The sequence below is a fragment of the Manacus candei genome, unplaced genomic scaffold (genome assembly GCF_025592945.1).
Source record: "Manacus candei isolate 608988 ecotype Guabito, Panama unplaced genomic scaffold, ASM2559294v1 h1tg000072l, whole genome shotgun sequence".
Classification (NCBI taxonomy): Eukaryota; Metazoa; Chordata; class Aves; order Passeriformes; family Pipridae; genus Manacus; species Manacus candei.
The window spans coordinates 4,984,635-5,002,358 of record NW_026138120.1 but is presented as its reverse complement, the minus strand read 5'-3'; the positions used below and the strand labels follow the sequence as shown (position 1 = coordinate 5,002,358).

The 17,724-nt window shown below is 39.4% G+C and overlaps 1 protein-coding gene and 1 long non-coding RNA gene across 11 annotated transcripts in view; one reads left to right on the top strand and one right to left on the bottom strand.

Moving 5' to 3' along the window:
• Window positions 1-17,724, top strand: part of CREB5 (cAMP responsive element binding protein 5) — a 257,188-nt gene that overhangs the window by 85,621 nt on the left and 153,843 nt on the right. The gene's annotated exons all lie outside the window — the stretch shown is intronic.
• Window positions 853-7,781, bottom strand: LOC127480334 (uncharacterized). Of its 2 annotated transcripts, none has more exons than XR_007907837.1 (3): window positions 7,161-7,781; window positions 1,488-1,555; window positions 853-1,328 (listed from the first exon to the last, which is right to left on the bottom strand). It is a non-coding gene; the product is annotated as an uncharacterized LOC127480334 (long non-coding RNA). The 2 variants fall into 2 exon arrangements; XR_007907838.1 differs by having other exon boundaries at window positions 853-1,325.

Sequence of the window (17,724 nt, the reverse complement as noted above, 5' to 3'; positions counted from 1 at the left end):
CACATGCAGTATTCATTTTAATATCTCTGCACTGTCTTCCTGTCCCTCTCTCTTCTCTCTCATGATGCCATATGTCTCTCTGTGGGTCCAGTTTATCGTCTTTTCATGGGGTTTAACGCTTTCAAACAGAGGGATGTGGGAAATGGAGTAGTCAGGAAAACTGCCTGTAATGGGACTAACAGAGGTTTGGTGACACAGTGAAGAGCAGACTCATTGTGACTGGTCTTGGCGATTTGGAAAATGAAAAAAAGCTTCTCAGTCTTAAACTCCTCAGTATGGGGCGAAAGGATAGATCATCTCTGTGGCAAGCACAGGGTTTTTATGGTAGTGCAAGATATCTGAGACTGCAACTGCTGATTAAGTTCTCAGAGAATACTGCTATCATCCTTTATAGCTTGATGAAACAGAAAAGACTCCTATAAGAGACAATCATGGGCAGAAGCCCTTCCATAATGAAGCTAGTTTTAGAAGGCACTTGAAATAGGTCGATGACTGAGAAGGATCTTTGTACGTAAAAGAAAAAGTCTCTCTTTAAGCTCCTAGTAAGTTAGTGGAGTGTGTGGCATTGAAGAGGCCATGGAATGATGTGCATTTATTAAATTCAAGGGCTAATTCCCTTTCCAGGAAATCTGAGATAAAAGCCTCCATTCCAACTTATGTATTTGAACTGAAGCACCACAGTGTGTTGTGAGATGAGAAGAAATGTGCAGTGAGAGATGAAGTATCAAATGACCACTCAGTCACTTTATCAAGTCCATTCCACAGTCTTGGTTGCGCAGGATGTAAGAACATCAGTTAGATCACTGGACGGGGAGGAAGAGGGATTGGTGGGAAGAGAGAGAGCATCTGAGAGTGTCATTCTGTCAAAATTTTATTTTTTTCTGTCTTTGTACTCAAAGTTGGGTTTTAATTGCTGCTTAATGTTCCTGCTTCTTTTTCTTCTGTTTATGCTAAGATATGTTTTCTATAGTCCTTTCTACTACCTTGGCCAACCTTAACACGGAATTCCATCAAGCCACTTGTGCGCGGCCACGAGCCTCTGGGAAGCTCAGAATTACTCAGGAAATAATTACAAGAGTGTCTTTCTCAGAAACAAGTTGTCTCATAGCTTACATTTAATAGAGAGGGTGATGAGGGAGAAAATGAGATGGATCCGTTCAAGCTGTTCATCCGTTTTAGCAAGCTGCTGCCCAGGTCCACGCATTGATCTGCAGATCAAACTGTGCTGCTCTGTCTGTGATGTTTAGAAGCTCTGTCTGCTCCCCAGCCTCCTCTCTTGTTTGCATCGGCGTGCTCAGGACCAGCTGACTCAATCTCTCCTGACACTGCTGAGTCAGGAAGAAAAAGAGCAAACAGCACTAGTCTGTGTGTCAGGCACAGGGGTGATTGTTCACAACTTCTCTCTTCCATCCCCAGCCACACACTCCCATGCCTTCCAAAAACTCTTTCTTACTGTAAGGTCTAGTTTGGGGCTGGAAAGTACCAACCTATATCAAGGTGACTTTCGGGGGTCTGAAAGTAGGATCATTAGCTAGGTAATAAATAGCCTGTCAACCTGGAATAGAGAGAGCTTAGTGTGTTTCTTATCTGACTTAAGTCAACTGTTACTTGAAATTTATGCGCTTGTTATACATGTTGATTAAATTTATTAATGAACACAGTATTTTGTGCTTCATATTTTCTACTTGACAGAATTCCTAAACTTGTTAGAAATGTTGCTTTCTCACAGCAAGAACACACACAAAAAAGAGCATCAGGGATATTATGTGATCTACTGGCCACTGACTCTCATTAGGATTGTTGTCTTTCATTATGAAGGGAAACCAGCCCTCTCCTGATGGTCGTTTGAGATAGGCAGCAAAACCACACTCAAGCCAATTCTCATGCAAGTTGTTTCTAAGAAATGGATCATGATCTTTCTGTCCTGAAAAGCTTGTCCCACCCAAGAACTATAGGAAAGAAATGTCAGAATAGTGTACTGCACCCATAACTGTATATGAACAGAAATACTGGACTTTCATAGGCATTGGTTGGCTCTCACATCAGAGAAAGTCATAAATAGGACTTAAATATGATATACAGAACTTGAAGAATCTAGCATTTATTCCTTAATTTTAGTGGTTGATATCTCTTACATACCTCCCATATATATATATATATCTAATACACACTGTATAAATCTTTAAAGGTGTAATCAAAATTTATAGGCAGAGCTTCTGATTTATATGACTTTTTGAACTAAAACAGATGTAAAATCATTTTTGGATGGAAGAGGATCTCAGAGTTGCAGTGGGTTTGATATGACAGATCAAGCTTTCCTAGACCAGAAAAAGCTCATTAGAGCTCTCTCTGCTTAGCTAAATCACATAGCTCTGTTCTTCATCAAGGCTTTGCACTTAACATGCCCTGATGCATGATTCCAGTATGTGTTTTATCCAAGTGTCAGCCTGTTTGACAGGTAACTAAGCCACAGTAAAACTCTAACTCGAACAATACAGATTTAGGTTGTTGTAAGGCTTTTTTTTTTTTTTTTAATTTCTTTTCATTTAAGAGCATAATTCACAGGTCCCAGAGAAATAGCAAGCTTTGGGATGCTCTCTTACACCATATCAGTTCAGAGATGGGCTTAAAGGTTTGCTGGGTGTGGCACAATTGCTATAATGAGTGAGTAAAAAGGGAAGACAAACAACTCTAATAAAACTTCAGTTGCTCACTGAGAAGTTATGTTTGTACCTATTTCAAGAAGGGAATTGGCACTGATGTACTGAACAGACAACACATTGATTTTACATGGTTTGTCTCGCCAGTGTTTTTTTTTTTTGAATGGTTGGAAATTTTGTTTGTTTGTTGTTTTGTTTTGGTGTTTGTTTGTTGGTATTTTTGTGGTTTTGTTTGTTTGTTTTGTGTTTTTTGTTTGTTTGTTTGTTTTAATCTGGTGCCTGGATGAAAACCAATTACTATAGTTCAGAGAAAAATGCCTGGGGGAAATTATAGACTATGTGTAAAGTATATGGATCCTATTTTACCACCTATAAAAGTAGGCCTCCTTATTAACTGATGAGTTGAGTTTTCAAAATCAATGGTACAGTATAGTCCCATTTAGGGACTATATAGTTCTGTTTATACTTATGGACAGGCCAAATACACATTTAAAAAAAAAGCCGTCTAAAAAAACCCCAAAATACCAACAATTTAAATCAAGGGCATAGATAAATCTAAGACGACAACATCATGAAAATTAGTTCTTTTAAAAAAATGAAATTAATCTTGATTTAGAAGGAAAAAATAATTTAAATAAATTTGTCATTTTAGAGACCTTCTAACAAAGTTTCATATGGTAAATCATAAGTTTAAATTCTCTCAGCACTTTTCAGCAAAAAATTGCTGAGCTGAACAAGGCACTGACGGCTAGACAGAACTTGCAGGTAGATTGAGAGTGCAGGAAGAGTGTTCCTTGGAAGAAAGAACAAATTAGAGAGTGTATTTTAGAAACATTTGCTGCTATGACCATCTGTATTCTGCCAACAGAGACGTTTATTCTGAGCTCACATAAATGAAGTGGAATTTTGCCAGTAAAAAAAGGGGTTGTGTTACTCCAGTCATAGGATCCAGGTCCTAATTGGTTTATGAAATGAAAGGAGCAATCTTTGAGCTATTACCAGTTTCCTCTGCTGCAAGTGAAGTGAATCGCAGCTGTTCTGATAGGGTCCATAAAACTTGTTGAGGTAATAAAATGTTTGCAGTGAACACTTCTCAAAATGAGTGAAATCTAAATCCCTAGCTTATTTGACAGTATTAAGAGAATTGAATGCACTTCCTGGGGAATTCTGAATATTATGTTACTTTTATCTAGTTCTCTAACTATACGAGCCAGGCTCACTATTGCTGTAAATGTGAGGGCTCAAAGCAATTTTCTTCTTTTTTAACCCTACAGATTGAAATGCAATGTGTACACATATGCATATGTGATACAAGAAAAAGTTGTGTTTATTGTTCATTTTCTAACCTGTCTTGCTTGTGTCTTTATACTTTTCTGTTCCCTCATCTCTTGCTTTTTTTTGGTGAGATTTAAAAAAAAAAAAAAAAGGCATGGTTAGCATCAAATGATCCTACACAGAAATACTTCTGGTGCTCCTTTTGATCTTCGTAAGTCTTCTTCAAGCAACTGAGAATTTTCTAGAATTGGTTAGAAGTCGGATATGTTAATTCTAACTTAGCAGAGCAGTTGTTCTGAACCATTTGTTCAGTTCATGGTGGTTTTGAGAGTGATTACACACATCCAATAGTCCCTAAAGATCTCTGATGTGGGTTCAAATCCAACCTGACATCTTTGGGATCATTGTATACATTGAGGAATCCACAATTTCCCTTGAAAACCATTCAGTGTTTGTTTAGAGATATGTTGTTCTTCTCAGCATTCCCAGCATTAAGCATGTTTATTTAGGGTTTCTTTTTCCTTCTTCCCCCCTCACCGTGTCATTGCCCCCCCCCCTCCGTATAGAAATATCTGTGATTGCATAGACAAAGACAGGGTGATCACACCTTTGATAGTAAGATGACCTAAAAAGAATACAAATAGATATACATACTGAGAAGTTTCTTGGAGTAATGAATTGGGTTTCCTGGTTGGTTAACCTGGGCTTGCAGCTCACACTGCTGTGAGCATTCCCTTTCACACCTGCAGCTGGACATTTAGACAACATATTAGTCCTTGTATGGTGGATGTTGCTTGTCATATCTTAGATAAGCTGTTGTCTGAGGTGTCTAGAGAGTGATCAGCCACTACAATTCAGCTGCAAGGTGCTGCCCTCTGACCCTTTAAGCACTTTGGAAGCAAGTGCTAGCTACAGTTGAATATCTGGCTTCCTTTTCTGACACGTGGTTTCTCATACCATAAGTCCCTGGCTTGGAACATGCAGTAGGGTTGTCCCAGGTATTGCATAGAAAGATGTGTAAGAGATATAAAAATCTGAATAGTGATGCTCTCCTGGAGCATCTGGACAGAGCTGCGTGCAGAAAGCTTTCCTGACGTACTCATGGCTGAAGCTTGTGTTCTCAGCAAGTGTTTTTGAGCTGTTATTGGAAACTGTCCCTGGTGAGATGAACTGCTGACTTAATGTGTGTGAAGGAATCTCTCTTTGGATATACTGGACTTCATTAATTCATTATTGATGTGAGTAGTTGATGTAGCTTTTTTGTGCAGCAGATGTAAATGAACATAAAGAAAGTGGGCAAAAGGCAGCAGTAGTTTTTAAATATTCAAATAAGAAAGTCTTAAACTCAACAGGCTGGTATGGATGACTGATTCTGGTTGATATACAGCTACAACATTTGAAGACATGAACTGTCGCTGATAATCAAAGGAGATCAAATTTGAACAGATTTTATATTATTTCTCTCAATTTGTGCTTGTTTTGAGTGGTTTTGTTTCTCTGAGATTACATGGCACAGGTAGTAAACTAAGTCCAGACTGAAGATATGTAGCCAGTAGATTATCTAATCAGAGCCTATTAATACAGACATCAAGTGGAAGAGTTGTGTGAAAATGTTGCCTCTTTACAATTAATTGCCTTTTTAGTCTGCTTTAATTTCTTCTTTCTCTGCAGTCTGCTCCAGGACCACAGAGGAAAGAGACCTAGAGTGTTGTTGAATTGTTTCTGATCCATAGGGAAGTAAAAGAGGAAGCAGAATAATATTTCTACTGTGAAGTAGCAAAGGAAGTTGGGAGAAAGGAGTCAGTGAGTTCCTTTTGTGCCATACTAAATGGATGTGGAGAAAGATATGGGTTCTGGGCTCCATGACAGGGAATAAAATCCATACTTGCTTCCAAATTTTCCCCTGGCCTCTATATAGTTCTATTGTTCCAATAAGAAATTTGTGGCTCAGAGGATTTATTCAAAATCTATATAAAACATAATAGGCAAAGTTCATTCCAGAATCCATCAAGTTAAACTATATTTCTCTGTGGGGAAAGCTGGGGTCCCTTCCAGTCTGGTCTTTTTCTGTACACAGTTTAGTAGCATGGAGCTTTTTGTTGCACGTTAATGCAAATCAAGGGTTGTGGGGCCCTAAGTCCTATAAAGCAAATGCTAGAAACAATATTGGACTCAAGCAGAACCCATAAATGCAGAGGGAAGCAAAATCCCATATATAAAGGAAAACAGGGATTGAGAACAAAAGCACAAAACCACATTTCAAACCTCAAGGGGAAAAAAAAATCAATTTTTGTTTTGGAAGAAGCATCCTTGGAAATGTTCAATTTTCCTTATGACCAAGTTGGGAAGCTGTAAGCTGTGTCCTTGAAGAGGGTGTAAATGACTCTAAGACAAAAAAAACTGTTCTGTGTTACAATAAAACCCCGCCACTGAGGTATAAATTTTCTTCTTACTCCTCCCCCTTGCCCATTAGACGAACAGGAAAATAGAGACGCCCCTGCCATGTTTACAGGCCCTGCCTTGTTATTTGCATGATGGCAATACAGCTCTTAACTCTCTGTCCAATACTGCTTATTGGAAAAACCTGGAAATAATTAAGGGACCTCATTTGTTATTGCTCATATATTCACCGGTGGAAATTACTTGGGAGGACAGTTCTACTGGTACAGAACAATACTCAGTAATAGAACTGTAGAAAAAATGACAAAAACAACAGCTTTGAGGAATGGGATTTAAAATATTAGCCTAAAAATTTTGCTACATTGGCTTTGAAAGGGTTTGTGTGTGTGTGTGTGTGTGTGTTTTCCAGTAGGAAAAACAGAATGTAATTTACCAGAACTAGATGACTTGTAATGTTTTTACTTATTACTGATTTACTTACTTAAATGAAACTTATGAATTACAGTGGAAGTTTCAGTTGAGTAATGTTCCATATTGGGTTATGTTTTATTACTGGGTCTGCTGAGAGTTTCTTTCTATGGTATCTTCTTCCAAGACCTATGGGCACTGTGAATCTTTTTCATGTTACTTTTTCAAAATCAAGGCAGTGCATTGCAAAACCAAGAAAACCATCTAACCAGGCAAAGGGACTTTTAGTATTTCAGCACACTGCTCCTTTTCTACCTACATTTCTCCTGAGCTGTCTGCTTAATTCCAGATCTGCTCCCACAAGCTGATACAGGTCTATGTTTACAAGTTGGGTCACAGGATATGAGGTGAGTGTACCTGTTGTACAGTGCCTTCCATGTTGATGCTGAGATATTGATGTGTTTTTCTGGGTGGGAAGCAGCAGTTCTGCTGTTTCACTCGAGCAAGGCATATGGCACAACATAGTGCAACAGAGAGGAGGGTTGATGAGTGAATGATGACTCATCAAGGGAACACAGCATAGGAAAAAAGGAAAAAATCAGCAATCTGAAATCAGCTTAAGATCAGTATCTGAAGATTTCAGACTTTGTTGGAATTTCTGTTCACAGTTCCTTCTCTGTTACATAGTGTGTTGGATGCATTCTCTGTTGTGACATTTGCTGTGGCATTGTGAGGCAAACATCTGCATGCATGCTCATGCAGGTTTTCTAGGAGACATGATCACTTATTGTTGCACTTAGGTGCTCTTGTTCCCTCCCGTTCTCTCATCTTACAGAGTTGCAAGGGCAAAAATCTTTTAACATAAGTTGTGACTTTTCTACTCCCAGTTCAGTGGTGGCTCCAGGGTTCAAACTTGCAGCCTCAGAATGAACCAGGCTAAAGGGCCGTTACTGTCAAGAATAAAGCCATGTACTGTAACTGAGGGTAATCAGTTTGGATCACATTCGCAGATTCTTTGTATTAGCTTTATCAGGTCAGGCCATCAGAGAGCAGATAGACAGGTAAGACCAAAAGACCTCTGAACCCAATTAAAGTTGTACCACAAAGAAATCAAATTCATGTGGTTTACATTTCAGAAAGTTACATTTGGTGAGCTGTACTTACTTTTATTCTGTAATGTAATGCAGACCATGTGAACATTTGAAACGCTTTTAACAGTTAAACCAGCTCAAATAACACAGAACCAGAGCAGCAATAAAGAATGAATTAAGACTGATTGCAACTACAGCCAATTTTTTTTCCTCATAAAGAAATATAAATGACTGATACATTTAAAAACTACCATATATATAGTAATTTTTTCTTCAGCTTTTAGCTTGACAATAGCCATTCTCTTATCTTTTAAAATAAACGTTTGGTTTAAAAAGCAATCCTAAACCCACAGTCTTTTATTTGCAGTGTTTCAGGGTGAGTTTGGATGTGCTGTGGAACCACTGGTATTCCCAGTGATGCACATAGTTTGGGAATTGGTCATACAGCTCTGAGATAATCCTGAGGAGCTGACATTTAAAATACTTGCCACAATAAGAGCATGAGCATGAGAGGATAAGAAAATTTTGCCATCCCCTTTCTTAAAACCAACAGATGTGTGTGCAGCTTTTCATTCACAAACACTCCTTGCTTGCTGACATTAGATAGGCTTTATGTGTGAAGCAAATAAAGGTTCAACTGGTGCAGACTGCTGTGCGTTCAGTTTTCCTATTTGCCAAACAAAAGAGTCTGAATCAAAGTCCTGAAGACTCCAGAGGACTCAGCTGGCGGTGGACAGTGCCAAATGCGCCTATGTCCTGCATCTAACTTCAGGAAAGTGATGTGGTTTACATACAGAGGGAACAAAGTGACTGGATTGCTTAGCAACAGCATCATTCAGTTGGATCAGTAATTTTTGGTCTGTAACAATGATGTTTTAGGACTCTGGGAGATCTTCCCAGCACTGGGGAAAGAGCTTAGGCCCACAGCTCTTGCCTATGTGTTACGTTCTCTCCTGAGGAAAGAACTTACTAGGACCCCAACCCTTTCCTGGTTTCTCCAAAACACTGAGGTGTAAAGCTCTTGCAATTCTGCTTTCTGGCACAGAGCCACCTGGCTATCAGCAGCCAAGCCCATCTTCCTGGCTCTGGAGCACGACTGCTATCCTGAGTGGATATAGCTGCTTTCCCTCAACAGCTCTCCTGATGTGCCCGTGTACAACAGTTTTCCTTACTGTTCCTTGTGTAGAGCAGGCTGCTCTCCTGTCTTTGTCCCCCCTTTTCCCATAAGCTTTTTGGGCTGATATGGCAGAAAGGGCATTCAGGCATGGGGCTCTCAATTTGGCTTGATTGAAAGTTAAGGTGGTATATCACCCACACTCTTTTGTGCTGCTGTCCTTTCCATGGGCCACAGACAGAAATTCAGAAACTGTCCTCCTCTCCCCGGGGTGAGCACCTTGAAGATCTGCTCTGATGCTTACTCCTCAGAAGCAGACAAATAGAGAGGAAAGACCTATATGGATTTTTTTCCTTATTTTTTTCCTTCTTTTAAATCTTAGTTAAAAAAGTAGCAGATTGCTTGCTTTCTGTGACGGATTCTTCTTTGTATCACCATTCCCAAGCAGTGGGTGATGTACTGCTCATGAAATACATGCTGTTTCAAAGTGTTAGTGCAGGAAACTGGGGCTACCATTGCCAATTCACAGAAGGGGTGGGACCGGAAGAAAATCTGCACCACCACCAACGCACAGAGATTGTTCTACTATGTGTGCACCAAAACTGGTGGAGTAGAAGGGAACACACTCCCTGCTTTCTCTCACTTTTGCTATATATGGGGTTTGGCAGAGTAGTTCGAGATGCTTGCATGGAACTAGGAAAAGAGGGATATATCCTGGGAAGGTTAAATGGTTGCTACTTCTAACACTGCCCTCTCACTCAAAGATGAAGAAAACCAAAAGACTTTGACAAGTTCTTTAGAGAGCAAACACTGTAAATGGGGAAAACATTTTAAGTTCTGACTATAAGAACAACAGAACGTTCATGAAAGAATAGATAAAACCAAGCGGATGTTGGACAGAGGGCAAAGTCAGACATTGTTAAAGTGCTAGTCTTGTCCTAGGAGAGCTCATTTTGGTTTCTTGTTCACCACTGATTTCTTTATGAACTTTGGTAAATTTCTTGGCCCATCTGAGAATCAGTTCACCAACTGTAAAATATGAAAAGAAATACTCCCTCACCTTGCAGAAATATTAAAAAGGATGTAGCTATTGCAGGAGCAGAAGGTAAATAGGTTCCTCTCATATAATGTGTTGAACATTTGATGTAATTAAACATCAGAATTTTTCTCAATGTATAGTTCTTTGCCCCAGAAATAGAGAAGAATTATAGTGTTATGTAATCATCTAAGATAATTTGCTATTAATTTCCTGGAAGCTAAAATAAACTGCTGAAGATTCTTTAAACAGAGTGAGAAAAATGCGAATGCTTATACTAGACTTTCTCCAGGCATCATGTTAATATAGTCCTCTCCTATGGCAGAGGGGTTGGACTGGATGATCTTTAAAGATCCCTTCCAGCCCAAAATTATTCTATGGTTCTATGATTTGCTAAAAATAAATTGAAATAGAATTTAATTATCAGACATATTAAGTAAAAACAACAGAATGCTAATTCACACAAAAAATATAAAAGAAATTTTCTTTAACTTTTCAAAATCAAGGTAAAGCAAGAACTAATAAACATTAAGATCTGCTTCAAAGGTGTTCAACATATTCAACTGTAGGAAGCTTTTTGATTTCTTTATCTTTTTTCTTTTTCAATTCCATGGGGTGAGTTGGACATATAACAGATAAAAGTGACAACAAAGCTTGGAGGCATATCCATGCAGACTGTTTAAATGAGACAAAGCATTTTAGAAAGTAAGAGAATTATGTTTCCCTGTACATCCAAAGGAACTCTTTTTGCTTCCTCCAAATGGGAAGAACCTGCTGAATTCCAGGAGTACCTCCATTGCCTCTAATGGACAGGACAACTGGAAAGGTGATTAGAGACTACAGAAAAACGCTGCATGTGCTCTCATGCCAACAAATGCGAGCTTCTTGTTAGGGTATGAGAATAGCAAGCCAGAAGTCTAGGAGAGAAGTCCATTATGCTATACCCTGAAAATATCCAGCTTTTATGAGCAGGGACACACCAAACACAAACACTGGACTGTTCAGCAGCCCTTCAAAGCAAAAACCTTTCTAAAATAACTTCCACCTGGTGTACTCCTAGGCTTTTAGAACAGATTGTTCCAAGAACACTTCATGTCTTGTTTTTTTCTAGCAAGCTATTAACAGCAGATGAAGAATTACACCCTCCAAACAATTAATGCAGCCTGGGACCTAACCAGAAAAATCTTTATTTCCAAAAAGTCCTATTGACAGAACTGCTACAGCAACCTTTCAAAGCTGCACCCACATCCGATGACAACAACAATAAAATGCTGTGCTATTTTTCTTACCTCATAAAGTTGTCATCTCAGCACAACTAAATATCTGAGTTGCCACCCAGCCTGTAAACATCCTTATGTGCGGAGGGTTATCAAATAGGTCATGGAGAAGCAGCTCTCACATTATCTAGAGTATTATCTAGAGCCCTCAGATTTCCTGGAGCCCTTTCAATCTGGTTTAAGACATGGTTAAGTTACAAAGACACAGCTATTTCTTGGCCATTGCTACTCTCTGATTTACTAGCTTCTGCTAATGGATAAAGACTAAGTGCTCAATCTAATCTGACCTTTCAGATGTACTGGCTGTCAGAGTGTGTTTGCAGCCACCCCTTCTATTTTAATGGTGTCCCTCTAGGAAAACGTAGCAATCTAAGGAGGAGAACACATTCCCTTTGGGTTACCAGCTTTAATTCTGTGTCCTTCACAACTTCTAGTGTTGAATGAGGTGTACTTGGCTGCTGCTTCTGGGAACAGGATCAAACCCTCCACTGTCCTAATCCCCTTGTAGCAAGCACCCTTTCAAATGTGTCCTGAGTTGGACATATTGGACATAGGTAACGTTCTGTGCAGCATTTACACCAGTTTGATAACCTTCTTTAGTACCTATTTGACATGCCAGGCTCTAACCTGCTGGCTGCCAAGTCCTCCCTCCCCTGCTTTTGTCAGTGCTACTAAAAAAAGGAAACTGCACTGTCCTCTTCTGCAAATTCACTTTTAGAGGTTCTGTAATCAAGTTTTGCTGGCATTAAAATTGAGATTACATAAAATATGGATGCCTTGAAGTATTAACAATCAAGTGGGCAGGAACACTATCTCTAAAGATCAACTTTAGCCATTTAAAAGCAGTGTATTCCCAGATTCTGGGTCCCCTTAAAACCTCTCTCTGCACAGCCAAGTGCTTGCACGTCATAGCAAACAATGGAAAAGAATCACAGTAGCAGGATCCTGCCCAGTTCACATTTATTTAACCCTTTGTCACTACTATATTCTTTTTACCTGGCATCCTCCTTATGTCTAAAATGCTGAGATTGCTGGAGCCAGAGAGTTATCTTATTAATAGTTTCTGTGTTTATTGTCAGAGTGACTTGGTTACACTCTCCTCTCTGGGCCAGTAGGTCAAGGGATTCAAGTTCCCCACTGAGGCTTGGAGTGAATCTCAGTGCTGACTGTGCACATTAGACTGGGAGAGGGGGAATATGCTGCAATGGTGCAGACCTTGAATTTTCAGTAAGACATTGAAGTGAGGTCTCTGCTGTCTTTTTCAAATACATTCCAGGTAGAAACTACTGAACCACTTCTGCAGTAGGGAATTTGACTTTGGATTTGAGTGTCACTCCTTTCACATGACGGGAAGATGTGAGTTTGTGTACCCCACACCACAAACCAGATGGGGCTAACTCACTATGTTGTCATCCAGCAGGGAAGTGTCCCCTTCCCTCACATCCCTTAGGAGGGATGGTGGGGAGGCAGAGAGTTAAGTGTCTGAGAGCAGGGCCTGTGCACTTGAGGTACAGGGGACTGACACACTCACTTCAGGCTAGCAGTAAGTAACAGATTTATGTTGGAAGGAGGAAAAAAACATGAGTCCAAACTCCTTTGCATAATATGACATGATGACTGAGTTCAAAAAGGTGAAAGGGAGAGAAGAAAAGCTGAGGAAGATGTTTTCTTTGGGCTTTCCTTGGAAATGTCCCTTTTTCTTCACGAAGTGGAAACTTCAGGATTTCATCTCAGCCTTTCACTCGCCAGTTGTCTGCACTGGGAGAAAGCAGCAGAGGGGGTAAGAATGGAAAAGTGCTTGTGCTCAAGTGTTTCCAAATGTTTCACAGCCATAGGCATTTACTGATTCTCACCCTCCACCCTGTCACTACTCCCTCCGTATAAAATCAGAGACTGAGTTCCGGCATCCAGGCAAGAAGGAAGCTTTCTTCTTTTGTAGAAACCTGCATGTCCCAGTGCAATGCTTATAATTCACTAGGACTCAGCTAGGACAACTTGCCAAAAGGCAATGTCAGGTAGCTGCTGAAAGAAATGCTGTTCAAAGATATCCCAGAGAGTCAGGTCATTTGGTGTGAAAAACAGGCAATAGCTCTTTCTGGGCTCATGGATATAGGGAACTTCAGCTAGACCGAAATGAAAGATTAGCAAAATTATTCTCCCACCATACCCCCTGCCTTCAATACAAACCCAGCAGTTACTTTCCACTCCACTCCACTCTGTGTGTAAAATAAGGCTGAAATACGATATTTAAATTATTCCCAAGGATGCATTTGCTGAAAAGGAAGGCATGAGCCAGACCCTCCCTTGTGCTTATTCTTTGTCAGAGTCTTGAATTTTGGATCATTATAAGGAGGGAGAGAACACACTAATTCCTAACACCACTAGTATTTCAATGAGCGCTGCTATCAATCATTTAGGTTCTCACTCTTCCTTATTATATTTGGATAAGTAAAATTGCCAATAGTGCAACAAAATCAGCCAAAGTCAGCCCACAGAAAAAAAAAACAACAATAGGATTGAATGAAGTCCATTGTCTATTTCTGTATAGAACAGAAATAGTAAACCAGAATGAGCATATGAGAAGAGCTCATGCCTAGATGGGATACAGAGGTTATAAATACAGGCTGCCACATGGCAGTACCGCTTTGCTCTTAGCTACTTCAATGACTGGTTGGGTTGCCTGGTCATTGAAATGCTCTGGGTCTGAATCTGGCTTCGCTGCTGATATTCTGTCTGCTTTATATGGACACTGCGAAGAGCTGTTTGTTGATATAGCAGTGCAAGCGTGGGACAGACTTTAGAAACTTTCACTCATGTCATTATTTTCAGGAAGAAAATAACTGCTGCAAATTGCATTACAAAACATGCATTTCTTTTCTTTCAAATTAAGTCTGTTGCTGTTCCTAGTATTACCAATAATGGGAACAATATTAGAATAGCTAGTACATTTCAATATGCAAGATTTAAAAAAAAAAAGAATTTTTTTTTTGAGAATGCAGGGGTTCTAGAAAGACACCAGAGCTGGGTGTCCAAACTAGGGTACTTCTTGTCACGGCATTGCCTGCAAGTGATTTCCTCATACATCTTGCAATTTGGCGTTAATTTAGTGAAGCACCAGCTTCCACATTTCTGCAAATGTAGATGTTTATCTCCCATTTTCAAGATATTTCAAATCCTTACAATTGGAGATAAATCTCAAAAACATGAGTCAACAAGTCTAAGAAGAGCAAAACAATGTTTATTTCTTTTTTAATCTTTCTGTCTCTAATCAAGAGTAAAGCACAGACATTAATAAAATTGATAATAAAGTAGGTGTTCCTTCCATTTGACATCTGGTTTTTCATCCTGTGGGGGCATGTTGAGACATGCTTTCAGGTGATGCTTTCAAAGTTTTCTCTGTGTCCATGAGGGCTAGTAATGTAAGTTTTCTTTTTAAATGGAGCATTAAAGTCTTCCAGAGTCCATATTTGAAGAAAAGAAGGACACAGTGATATTCACAGCAATAATGCTGACACTTGAACTGAAGTGTTAATAATGGAAGGCCAGAGAGGGTCTCTTATTATCTTGGCAGTACTCAATTACCTCTTTTCTCAAGATCTGTCTTGATATTGTCCAGTATCAAGGCTACTTTCCAGTTCTACTTGTGCAGCTTTTCATATCTTTTTCTTAAGTGGTAGAACCAAGTGAACTATTATAGATGAATGATAGAGAAAAATATATTGAATGGTTTGACCTAACTCTGAGATTTCATGGTGCCATTCTACAGTTTCGTTGTGGACCTTCCTGTCAAGTTTCTGGGTCACTTTCCTGGTGGTGGCAGCCATCTCCTCTAAGCGAGCTGTGCCCAGCAAAGGGCTGGTCCCTGGATGTCTATTTTCACCAGAAATTACTTACACGTGAAGAAAATAACGGGGATTTTTTCTTGTGTTACAAATGTGTGTATGTATTTTCTTTGTATTCAGTAGTGGTAAGTTGCAGTTGCAGGGAGAGTGAAGAGTAAATGATATGAACTACTGTCAAAGTCTTTGTCATATTCCTGGAATCTTGTCCAATGCCTGTGTTGGCATAAAAGGTAGATCATGTTGGAATGGCGTGCTTGCTTTTTGTTGTTGCTCTTGCCTACCTCAGCTAAGGAACTTTCCACCCACAGGAGATGACAGAATAGAAAAGATGGTGACCTACTTTAATATCTGCTCTTTCAAATAAAAAGGAAAAAAAAATCCAGTAAATAATCGTTGCACTGGTGCAGAGATTGCTGGAGCGCTGCAGCTGAGCACAACCTGGCCCTTTGGGCAGGGAGGGATGAGTCTAACTGACATGCTGGCACTGGCAGACTGCTGAGGGACCTGTGTCCAACCTCTCTTGGCTGGGAGAGTCATCAGGCCTTTGGGGATGGGTGGGAGGGAGGGAGGAACAACCTGCTTCCACCTCTCAGCTTTGCAAGTCTTGAAAAGTGAAGTCCTGTGTGTGTGGCATAAAGTAAAAAAAAATTAGCTGGAACAGAAAGTAATACTTCTTTTTTTAATGAATGTATGTGTCAATGTGAACGTATGTGGAGAGTTTGGAGAATAATTAATATAGATCTAATAAATATCTCACTGTTTTGAAATGATTTAGAAATCAGCTTCTTCAACTGATACTTGATCCCAGTGAAACCATTGGAAAAACTTCTATTGGTTTCAGTGTCACTAAAACTACACTGTTACACACTACTCCCCTTTTTGGGGAGCAATCTGCCATAATCAGATCTACCAAGACTCTCCATTTTTGTGAGAACTGAGTACTGGCATCTGCATTTGAAAGACAGTGCACCTAGAAAGATCATTTTGTGCTGAATAAATTCTTTTTTTTTGGTCAGGTTGGTTTAGTAGAATTGCCATAATATTGTTTTTTAAACCAATCTCTTTCTGGTCTTTTCTACAGAATGTGCTCTGCGAAACACAAAATAACACAGGACACAGGATTTTCTGGGCTCTGTCACTGTTTGAGAGAACTGTTTATCAGTTCTGACACAGGGGGATAGATATTTTCTTATATTTCTTCATCTTGTCCTAGACAGATTTCCCTGAACCTCCTCCACTTTTCTTCTTCATTCATTTTTGCCCTTCCTCTCTATGTGGAATCAGGATGTGGATTTCTTCCGAGTGTATTTAATGTCCTTTTTTTCCTTTGTTTTGTTTTTGTTGCTTCTTAAAAGGTTGATAAATTTGAAAGTTAGGAGAGATGAAAATACGTGAATTAAACAATGTTACCCCAAGCAGAATGAAACTAAACTGTTGATTTAAACTTTGGAAAATGGAAGATGAATTCTAGAAAATTTATTAAATGGTGGCTTTGATAAATGCTGACAGATTTGGCAACAAATTATAAATGCATTTTAAAGAACTAAAGTTCCTCTAAAGAATTGCTTTTTAACTGTGGCTGAGTTTGGCACAGCAGACTTCTTCCTCTCAAATCACACTTCAGACATACTCTTTCCCTTTCCCAAAGCCTGAGTCAAGGACTGATGTGTGTGGTGCCCATTGTGTCATCAGGACCTATGTCTGAAGATAGAGAAAAAACCAGTACAACACTTCATTTCCCACTGTTCACCATCACTGCCCATTTAACACCGTTTCTCTAACCATAACCATGACTACTATTTTACCTTGAAATCTTTAAATGGGCACATTGGTTTTGTTTTGTGTCTGGCCTGTTAAAATCTTGGTGAAGATTTCAAAAGAATTTTATCATGGGATGAAACTTGTCAGGAAAGAGAAGCAAGACTGAATATGGTGTAAGACTTCAATCAGAACTATTTTTGAGGCTGTTGCAAATTTGGGTTTCATGGGGGCTTCTTCTCTTCAGACTTTTCCATGTCCAGGTCTGATGCAGCTGAAAATGGCTTTTTTAAGTTTCAGGACATCCACCAGTACACTGTAAATACTCAGGGATGTGCAAACTTCGCATGTTCTACTGGTTTTGCAGCACTACTTACCTGCTTGCAGTGAAGCCAAGCTGAAATAACTTACTGCCTCAAAGCTGTATTGCACAGTTTTGCAAGAACTTACGCTGTACAAATGTGTCAGTAGTCTCACTGTCTGAGGTCATTGAGAACACTGAGTTGAAGGATATTCTTGAGAAGTTTGATAATGCTTTAAAGAAGTTTTTTAATTTCACTGAAAAATGATTATATTCCTAAATAATTTCTGAAAATGAATTTACTTATGTTTACTGAGCCATAACACTAATCCCGCATTCACCTAATTTGATGTTCATGTAGTCACATCTGCTTCCATATGAACAAACTTAATGCAGTTGAAATCACTGTGACTATAGAACTGAATTTAAGTCAGTCAGCTGCTTAACTGCTGTCCTTAAGCAGGGTGTCTGCCTTAAAGATGAAGAAAGAAAAACCTTCCACCTCCTGTTGCAAGGGACCTCCCCTGACATGGGACTGGTACCTAAGTGTCCATGATGACAG